At 44.2% G+C, this 10,390-nt stretch overlaps 1 protein-coding gene across 4 annotated transcripts in view; it reads right to left on the reverse strand.

Moving 5' to 3' along the window:
- The window catches only part of LOC147882294 (uncharacterized), a 95,386-nt gene extending 85,395 nt beyond the window's left edge, over positions 1–9,991 (reverse strand). For 2 of the 4 annotated variants that reach the window (XM_087401048.1, XM_087401051.1), the window contains exon 1: positions 9,913–9,991. The gene's annotated coding sequence lies outside the window, so the exon portion shown is untranslated. Of the gene's footprint in view, positions 1–9,684; positions 9,748–9,912 lie in introns of those variants that run through there. The other 2 variants (XM_087401050.1, XM_087401049.1) reach the window with 2 other exon arrangements.
- Between the last annotated feature and the right edge of the window lie 399 nt (positions 9,992–10,390).

Genomic DNA, 10,390 nt, shown 5'->3' on the forward strand with positions numbered 1-10,390 from the left:
CTATTACAGTATGTCCATCCTATTCTTTCTGCTACACAAGCTTTGGAACTGGAAAGCCCCTTCACAAAAAGTGAATTGTCTGATGCAGTTAAATCTTGTGGTAGATGGAAATCTCTAGGATGGGATGGTCTCACTGTTGAATTTTTCATGGCTTTTTGGGATCTTTTGAAATCTACTCTGCTGTGCATGGTTAATTCAGCTTGGGAAAATCGGCACATGCCAATGTGAAGCTCCTTCCTAAGAAGCAATTATGTGATTCACTCTTTGATCGGAAACTAATTACGCTTATGCCGATCATTTACAAACACATAGCCAAAATGCTTACAAACCGTATCAAAGGTTATTTGCATGAGGGGCTGCATCCTTGGGTTTATCCCTTGTAGGCATATCACATACAATATTGCAAATGCCTATGTTGGGATGGAATATGCAAAATACACGCAGCAAGATGTTCTACTCTTGCAGGTGGATATTGCAAAAGCTTTTGATACAATTCAATGGGATTTTATCTCGCAAACCATGCGAGCTTTGGGGTTTGGAATAAAAATGCAGCAGGTCATCTACTAGCTCTATGAGGACAGCAAAGTTGCTTGTATTCTCTCTGGAGACATTTCTGAAGAATGGTCTCTTCTTTGTTCGGTCTGTCACAGATGTCCCCTTAGTGCTTTATTGTATGCTATTGCTACGCATCCTATGCTGCAATATATAGATGTTGTCTCTGTGCCAACATGGACTTCGGTAGAACAGAATGTGTGTGTAGAGTAGCGGCAAAGCTCCGCTTGTACTTGCATAAGGCTAGAAATAATCCCTCTTAAAAATCCAACTTGCATGTTCTACATGCAAGTTCTACATACAACTCCTACATGCAACTCCTACATGCGAGTTGTACATGCGAGTTCTACATGCAAGTTCTACATACGATTTCTACATACGACTTCTACATGCAACTCCTACATGCGAGTTGTACATGCGAGTTCTACATGCAACTCCTACATGCGAGTTGTACATGCGAGTTGTACATGCAACTCCTACATGCGAGTTGTACATGCGAGTTCTACATGCGACTTGTACATGCAAGTTCCACATGCAACTCCTACATGCAAGTTCTACATGTAAAGAGAGAATGTGTTACACTTCCTACATGCAGAGAGAGAAGCTCTCCAACTTGTATAAATACCCCATAATGGAATGAAGTCCACACTCTTTGGGGCATTGTGTTGAGTTCTACTTTGGTATTCCAAGCAATTGTCTCAAGTGTCCATGCTTCCTTGCACTCCACGTCCAAAAGCATGTCCTAACCTTGCAACTCCTCCTCCCCTCTCCTCCAACCTTACAACCCATCCTCTCCCTCTCCTCCTCCCTTCTCCTCCTCCCTCTTCCTCCTCCTCTTCCCTTCTCCTTCTCCTCCTCTCTTCTCGTCCTCCCTTCTCGTCCGGAGGAGGAGGAGAAGGGAGGAGGAGGAGGAAGAGGGAGGAGAAGGGAGGAGGAGAGAGGAGGAGGAAGAGAAGGGAGGAGGAGGAGGGAGGAGGAGAAGGGAGAAGGAGGAGAGAGAAGGAGAGAGAGAGGATGGGTTGCAAAGTTGGAGGAGAGGGGAGGAGGAGTTGCAAGGTTAGGACATGCTTTTGGACGTGGAGTGCAAGGAAGCATGGACACTTGAGACAATTGCTTGGAATACCAAAGTAGAACTCAACACAATGTCCCAAAGAGTGTGGGCTTCATTCCATTATGGGGTATTTCTACAAGTTGGAGAGCTTCTCTCTCTGCATGTAGGAAGTGTAACACATTCTCTCTCTACATGTAGAACTTGCATGTAGAACTCGCATGTAGAACTTGCATGTATAAGTCGTATGTAGGAGTTGCATGTAGAACTTGCATGTACAAGTCGCATGTAGGAGTTGCATGTAGAACTTGCATGTACAAGTCGCATGTAGGAGTTACATGTAGAACTCGTATGTACAACTCGCATGTAGACCTCGCATGTACAACTCGCATGTAGGAGTTGCATGTAGGAGTTGTATGTAAAAGTCGTATGTAGAACTTGCATGTACAACTCGCATGTAGGAGTTGCACGTAGAACTTGCATGTAGAACATGCAAGTTGGATTTCTAAGAGGGATTATTTCTAGCCTTATGCAAGTACAAGCGGAGCTTTGCCGCTACTCTACACACATTCTGTTCTACCTAAGTCCACACACATTCTGTTCTACCTAAGTCCATGTTGGCACAGAGACAACAATAGACCATTTGGTGGATACAGGAATCCTTCATGGCTTGGAAATGGCAGAAAATTGCAGCATGGTCGCTCAAGCCTATGCTGATGATTCCTTTTTTACCCCAAAGAATACTCATAATGATCTTTCAGCTTTGATGCAAGCTCTTTCGCTCTATGGTTTGTGTGTGTGTGTGTGTGTGAGAGAGAGGCTGATGTTATAGATGATGCTAGTACTGTGCTCCCCTTTTCTCTAGTAGCCACTACATATGGATTAGGCTCTCATTATCGTCCTTTGTGGCGACAAATTACTTCTATGCTTTCGCCTTTTGTTCCAATTCCTCCTTTGGAACTCTAGGACTGGCTGGAAGATTGGACTTTGACTTCTCCAGGGTCCTCTTCTCATCCTTTGAGGCTATCTCGATTACTGTACCTACAATGTATAAAATCCTTTTGCCTCAACCTTGGGTTTCAGAGAGAGGTGATTCTATTTGGCGACTGCATCACCCAGCCAAGTGGTGGAGGAAAAGATTATAGCAACTTTGGGCCTATAAAATACTGCTTCAGCAACAGGTTTTCTTTTAGCGAGTTCTTTTGGGAGTGTTTCCATCTAGACAGCTATTAGCTCATCGACACATTGCTCCTGCACTTTGCCACAGATGTTCTGCTTCTTTAGAGACTGTGCCTCACTTGTTTTGGCATTGTACGTGCTCTCATGAATTTTGTTATCTCCTTCGACAGCACCTGCGAGCGAGATTTTCATCTGTTCCGTTTGGGAAGTTCTTCTGGATATTTAGCTTTCATCCATCCAAACCGGAGTTTCATCTTTTCTTCATTTGGGTTCACTACTGGGCACTATGGACTTTATGAACATATAGGAATTGTAAAGTCTTTGGTGATCCTACTTTCTCTCTGTTTGGCTTTTTTAGGTGTTCTCTGCAGCAATCTTTCTTTGATTACTTGCAGACCGCTGCATAGATCATGAGGTCTTTTTGGCATATACTGAAATTTTCAGTTGATGAAATTGTAGCACCTTATTTTGAGGTTGCTACTCATATAATATAATCAATCAAAGATTTCACCCAAAAAAAAAGTGTGTGAGAGAGAGATTTCTCAGCAGAGAGCCTTGGTCAACCAGCTAGGAAGAAGATAATTGACGCTATTTCCAATTACATTGGTATTAGAGCAAAAGGCTCAACCCTTTCTCAAGGGCTGACAATCTGAAGCAGTTGGCATAGGAAATATTCATGCTTGTGATGTGCAATGTACTATTGTATTCCATCACTGGTCTATGAACAACCAAGTTGATGCGCAGAAGAGTGTTACTGCAAAGCGTGCGGGTGAAGTTCCAAGAGCAGAGCAAGATCACGAGATGCGTCAACGTCTGACAGAACTGGATCGCCCGAGATTGCGTGTGATAAATTCACGCTCACGAACGTTTGACAGAAGTTTTTTTGACAGGATTCATCCAGTTGCCATGAGCACCGGTGGAATTGTCTGGCACTACCGGATAACGCCTTTCTGAGCATCTAATCATGGCGGAAAAATGGCAACGGGTAATCGGGAGATGGTGGAAGGCTTGGACGGAAGAATCCCAACAGGATTTTAAGACCTGGGGCGCTGGAATTAGCGCTAGCCATTCGGGAAGGGCTACCAAGAAAATCACGTGGAGAAGGCCACCATCTGCTTCGCCACTTTTCCCCATTCACGAAATCTGCACCGGAGTCAGCTAAAGTGGTGTTCTCAAGTCAAGTGCTGATGTGGCACATAGGTGGCAGCTTGCTGACATGGCAGCATATGCAGGTGACACGTGGCTGACACGTGGGGTGACGTACGTATCAGTCAACCCTGGTCAGTTGACCATGGCTACAGACTTGGTTAGAGGCTCAGTTGGGACAGCCCAACCAGACTGGTCTAGTTACAGACTGGTTGAGTTACTCAGTCAATTATTGTGAAAAAAAAAATACATGTTATTGGCAGAGAGTGGCTTCACAGCAAGAAGCCATGCCCTCCCATGAGGAAAGTGCCAAGAATGATCAAGCTATGCAAGAGCAAAGTGTGCAGTCAAAGGCTGAAGCGACTTACAGATGCTTACTAGCATAGCTCATGGAAGCTAGAAGGGATCCATTGTTTTGCACGCTCGTAAATCCTCATGTAGAGGAAGAGCAGCAAAAAGTTTCTTTTGGGGCAACCTAGAGGGTGACAGCCAAAAAGAGATCCCTAGACACAGTTCATGTTCTTCCTATAGATGATGTTTCCAGGAAGAGCAAGAAACCTCGAAAGAAGGACAACAAAAAGAGGAAAGCAGGTAGCCAGGAAGGGAGTATGCCTTCCAAGAAGAAAAAGGCTAAGCATCATCATAGCTCTTCAAGTTTTCCTTCTTCTTCCAGCTCTACCTCTTCATCCTCATCATCATCTTCTTCTTCTGGATCATCAAAGCCTGAGCATAAGAAGAAGAAGTTAAGAAAGAAAGCAAAGACCAAGGAGTTCAAAGAAGGTGGGAGGTCTGTCTGTTTTGATACATTTAATGGCTAGTATGGCCAAATAGAAAAAGCCATGCAGTTCATTAGGCAGTTTGATGCAACTTTTGGCATGCAGAAATTTTCTGAGTCCTCTAAGCTGCAAATGGTTAGTTTGCACCTGACAGGAACAGCTAGTGCATGATGGAGCACATAGACTACAGCTAGTACTTCCCCAAGGAAGTGGAAGGGGCTTCAAGAAAGCCTTCTACAAATAGTTTATGCCCAAGCACTTCAAAGACCATGTCCTTGTTGCCTGGGCAGTTTGCATATGGATGCAGGAGATATGGTAGAGGCCTACAACCAGAAATTTTGGGATGCATACTTGCAGATCACTCCCTTCAAGAAGGTGTCAAAGAAGACCTAGGTAAGAAAGTACAAGTCTGGTCTCACTCCAAAGATACAAGTTGTGGTTAATACCCAGCAACATAAGGGCATACAAGACATCATGCACGCAACCAATGTGGCAAGCTTAATGCATATGTAGGATTCCACCACAGTGCCTTCTCTTTCTGTCGGGACAACCAGCAAGAAAAGGCCAGCCACACCTTAGACTTAGAAAAAGGAGTTTCCCAAGGCTCAAAAGAGGGAATTTCAGCCTCAGAAGCCGAGGGGAAACCAAGTACCAAAAGCCTTCAAGGGTAAATCCCAGTTTTCCCCTGAGCAGCAGATAGCCATTTTTCGCAAAGAGGAGAACTGCTTTAGGTGTGGGAAGGAAGGACATGTAGCTGCCTAGTGCCCCGAGAAACCTTCAGGTTCTAGGGAGCAAAGAAAGCCACCAGGACAGCAAAAACCAATGGCAAGAGGAATTCCAAACATTTTGGACAGAGTGACAAATCCGGAGGAAAGGGAGTTGCTACTTTCTCGGGGCACGATAAGAGACCAGTAGGCGCTTATATTATTTGATCCCGGGGCTACAGATAACTTCATCTCGAAGGATTTAGCCCTCATGCTAGGGATAAAGACGGAGGAGTTGGACATGGCACTGGATGCTGACCAGATGAACCCTGTGCCAGTTACTCCCTTGATAGGGAAGCTCCATCTTCATGTACAAAACTATGTTGATCAGGAAGATTTCTTCATCTCCCCATTAAAACATCATGATATGGTTTTGGGTATAACTTGGTTCCATCGCAAGGCAGTGAAGCTAACTTGGTTCCATCGCAAGGCAGTGAAGCTAACCCTTCTTGAGAGAGTGCTTGAGTTTGTACATAGGGAAGCTCCATCTTCATGAACAAAACTACGTTGATCAAGAAGATTTCTTCATCTCCCCATTAAAACATCATGATATGGTTTTGGGTATAACTTGGTTCCATCACAAGGCAATGAAGCTAACCCTTCCTAAGAGAGTGCTTGAGTTTGTACATAGGGGGAAAACGCAACGTGTGGTTGCTAGGAATAGAGAGGAGACCATCCCCATTGTATCTAATATTTCAGTTGGAAAAGCAGTAAAGTTTGCAGTGTCAGCATATATGGTTTTTATAAAAGAAAGAGATGTTGAAGTGCATGCTGAAATAAATGAGGCAGATAAAGATAAATTAAATTTCTTGTAGACTTTAAAGATTTTTTTCTAACGCTTTGCTAGGGGAGTTACCCCCTGAGAGACATGAAGATTATGGCATAGAGCTTATTCCTGGCAGTGAGCCACCTAATAGACCCCCATACAGAGTTAGTGCAACTCAGCGAGAAGAAATCATGGCCCAAGTGCAGGACTTGTTGTCCAAGGGGCTGATTCAGCCCAGTTCCTCTCCATTTTGTTCCCCTATACTGCTTGTACAGAAGAAAGATGGTTCATTTCGTATGTGCATCGACTATCACGCACTGAACAAAATGACTATCAAGAACAGATTCCCAATTCTGCGCATTGATGATGTGCTGGACCAGTTAAATGGAGCCTCAGTTTTCAACAAGATAGACTTAAAGAGTGGTTATCACCAAGTGAGGATATAGCCACAGGATGTGCACAAGACAACGTTTCGCACTACTTTTGGGCTGTATGAGTATCTGGTGATGCCTTTTGGGTTGACGAATGCCTCGGCTAGTTTCAACAAAATGATGGATTGTATCTTTCAACCTTATAGACAGTTCACAGGAACCTTCTTCAATGACATCATTGTCTTCTCTAAGTCTGAAGAAGAGCATAAGGAACATCTTGCCACTGTTTTCCGAGAGCTGTGAAATCATTAGCTCTATGCAAACAGCAAGAAGAGTGAATTCTTTTTGGAAGAGATCCACTATTTGGGCATAAAATATCCAAAGATGGGATACAGATGGATCCGCAAGCCATCCAGGAACATTTTGCAAATATAGCCGCTCCACTTTACGACCTAACCAAGAAAAATGCAGCTTTCAGATGGGATACTCCACAGAAGAAAGCATTCACTACACTCAAATATAAGTTGAACGCAGAGCCAATTCTGATAGTTCCTGATTTGTATCAGCCATTTGATGTAGATTGTGAATCCTATGGGGAGTGTGTTGTGGCTGCATTGCACCAGAATGGTCATGTAGTGGCCTATGAGAGTCGGAGACTTCGGGATGGCGAGAGATATTTGGGAATCTATGAGAAAGAGTTGTTGGCTGTGATTCATGCCCTCCGTACATGGAAGCATTATCTTTTGGGTGCAAACTTTACAGTAAAGACAAATCACCAAAGTCTGAGATATTTCCTGACTCAAACTAAGCTCTCCGAGAAGCACATGAAATGAGCAAACATGCTGTTAATAAAATTCTGGCATCAGAAGTTCCTACCTCAGGAGTTGGCTCTGATACCAACTGACACGTCCCAGCACTCCTGAAACCCCTAATCTGCAAAACAACCCGCAAAACAACCACACACAACATCAGAACTGAGCAGGCTGCTCACCACCCAACCATGACATCTACGGGATGTGATCCCGAATCAGAAGATGTCCCCTCCGAGCCACGAGCTGAGCTACTGGCACGAACTCCCAATCAGATCCAAACCAGCCTGGTGTCCCATACCACCAGGTGGCGCTGTGAAGCCCTGGATCTGCCACTGGGCCTTGGGCTACGCTAAGATGCAGGCGCGCGTCCGCGACTCAATCCAGGAACAGACCTGGCACCTAGGAACGAAACTTGCTCCCAACTGCACACTGAGAACTGAACCCCCTGGGCCTCTTTTATAGACTCGGGCCCTGGCGCCAAAAATAGCGAAGACCTATAAATAGTTCGTACCCTTGCCACTCAACCCGAGAATCAAGCCTGCCTAGCTCTAAGCCTCCCCAGGCTAACCTGAGCTAGTTCTGTGTACCTAGTACACGTCAGATACCAATCCGTGCACATGACAAGTTAGCTAGGCATATACCTCAGTGTGTCCAAGATCGCTTACTCCGAGCACTCCATACCTGCAAACACTGCAGAACCACATAGAGGGAGCTGGCAAGCTCACCTTCCAGATCTCCCACAGAGCCTGAGGCTACTAGAACAGCACCAAGCCCACATCCTCTCCCAAGCATCTGCATCCCAAACCACAGCAGATACCCACCAGTCCAAGTATAGGGATTGACTAGGCTTAGGCCTGCTTTAGGTCTTAGTGTCCCAGGGAGTCCATCCCCGTGGTATCCCCATATGAGCCCATAGCTCATATTTATACTCACCCATGGTGTCCCTAACATAAGGGTACCTGCACACTAGTGTAGTATAGCTTAACCTTACAGTTAACTAACTATAAAGGACCCCTTATGCGCTAAGACCCAATCCCATTCTAGTGCCAGCTCATATTATGTCCTTAAGGGGACATGACAGCCACCATGTGCAAAAAACATGTAACAATTCAATCGGAGCATTTCTTCTGCTTATGTTCCAATAACAGAAGGTGCTTCTGATGAAAGGGAAGCATGCATCTGCTTTTGCAATCTAGTTTCCAAGCATCTACTCAACTGTCTCATAGGCTACTTTATATCCGCTGATTGATAGTAAGGCCCATCATTCATTCTTATAGCTTTCCACCAGCATATATTACCTCTATGAGCGGCAGGCAACTGTAGAGATTGAACGTCTTCAAACAATATCATGTAGGAAGGTCAGACTAATTGCCATACTAAACTATGCTGTCTCATACGTGTTGACATCAATTCTAACCACATGCCTGCAGGACTGTAGCTCTCTATTCTTATGTAATGTTCATTAAGCTTGCATTGCTGATGTGGATCTGAAGATAAATGCGATGGCAGAGAGTTCTGGGCTCACTGATTCTTTCAACGCGTTCCATCAATCACCTATTCTTAATGGTGCACTTGTCATTTCCTCCTTTCAAATTCAAGTCTTGTTTCATTTCATTATAGCTTTAGAATTTGAAACGATTCTAAATGTCATAAGAATTCCATCCGTTCAAATCCACAAAATAGGAAATCCTATCACAGCTGGCTTCATAAATATGTAAATATTTTCCTTTGTTTTCCTTGGTCCATCATCAGAATTATGATCGGAGACCTTCTTTTTTCATTAAATCTCATTTTCGTATGCCTTACATTTATTCCAGTAAAGTATCGTAACCATCATCAATATTGACATTTGCGTGATCCGCATTACACCGCTTCGATCCACTTTCACCTGAATCACAACCCACTTTCGAAATAGAAATAGCTCACACTGTTGCGTAACCTTTTATAGAAGAGCATGGCTCAGACCAATGTAGATATCTGTCCACAGAACTTATAGACCGTCTAGACAGATTCCAAGCCACTGCATTTAAAAGACCATCTTTACATGAACGACTGACTTTAACTCCAATCATAGTTCGCGTAAACAGGAATGTTACTTGGAGTTCCTACATTCATCACGGCACCAGTTTTTTTATCTGCAACCTCCCTCGCCAGAGTGCTTCTCCTCGGTGTTTTCTATAAGTTTATATTAGGCTTCCATTTGATTTTGTCCACTAGCAAACCCGCCAACGGCTCACACATTCGTAACAAAATTGCGACTAGTTACTTACGTGATCTTCGGATTATAACAAGGAACTTGCGTAAAAGGAAAGGAAAGGTAGCCTGGTCTCTTGATATTCAAGAAAAAGAGGAAGAGATATTCGTGTTCAAAGTGAAGATAGCGTTGCGGCACGTAGTAGCGATCCATTGTTTCGTATCTCATTGGATGACAATGAATCGCTGCATGCAAACTCGGGCAATTTGAAATGGAAGAATGAAATTCAACCATAATTGCGTACCTGAGAGCCACGACGACCGCTCGTGTAATTGGAGAGCGGGTTGGCAGAGTACAGACTTTGTATAAGAGCATCACCCAACCATGGTTAGAACTGGTCGCACCAAGCTTGGTTCTACCCAGGTCATCACACCCCCCCACCTTCCGCTCATGGTTATTCTATAGGCAAATACTTTGTGTGCTCCAAGACAAGCCACAGGCTCTACTCCATGACGCCCTCACACGTGGTCATCACGGCATCAATAGTACATTGGAGAAACCAGGGCAATATTTTTACTGGCCCAAAATGCGGAGGGATGTAGATAGCTATGTGCAGAGATGCCAAATCTGCCAAAAGGTAGAAGTGTCCCATCAGAAGGCGGTAGGATTGCTTCAGCCTTTACCAGTCCTTTCCAAGACATCATGATGGATTTTGTGGGACCCCTTCCCGCATCTGCATGTACGCAAAACACTCAATGTTTAACCTTTGTTGATCGTTTTAC

The sequence above is a fragment of the Dipteris shenzhenensis genome, chromosome 29 (genome assembly GCF_047967505.1).
Source record: "Dipteris shenzhenensis isolate YYH24624 ecotype China chromosome 29, Dip_SZ_1.0, whole genome shotgun sequence".
In the NCBI taxonomy this organism is placed as follows: Eukaryota; Viridiplantae; Streptophyta; class Polypodiopsida; order Gleicheniales; family Dipteridaceae; genus Dipteris; species Dipteris shenzhenensis.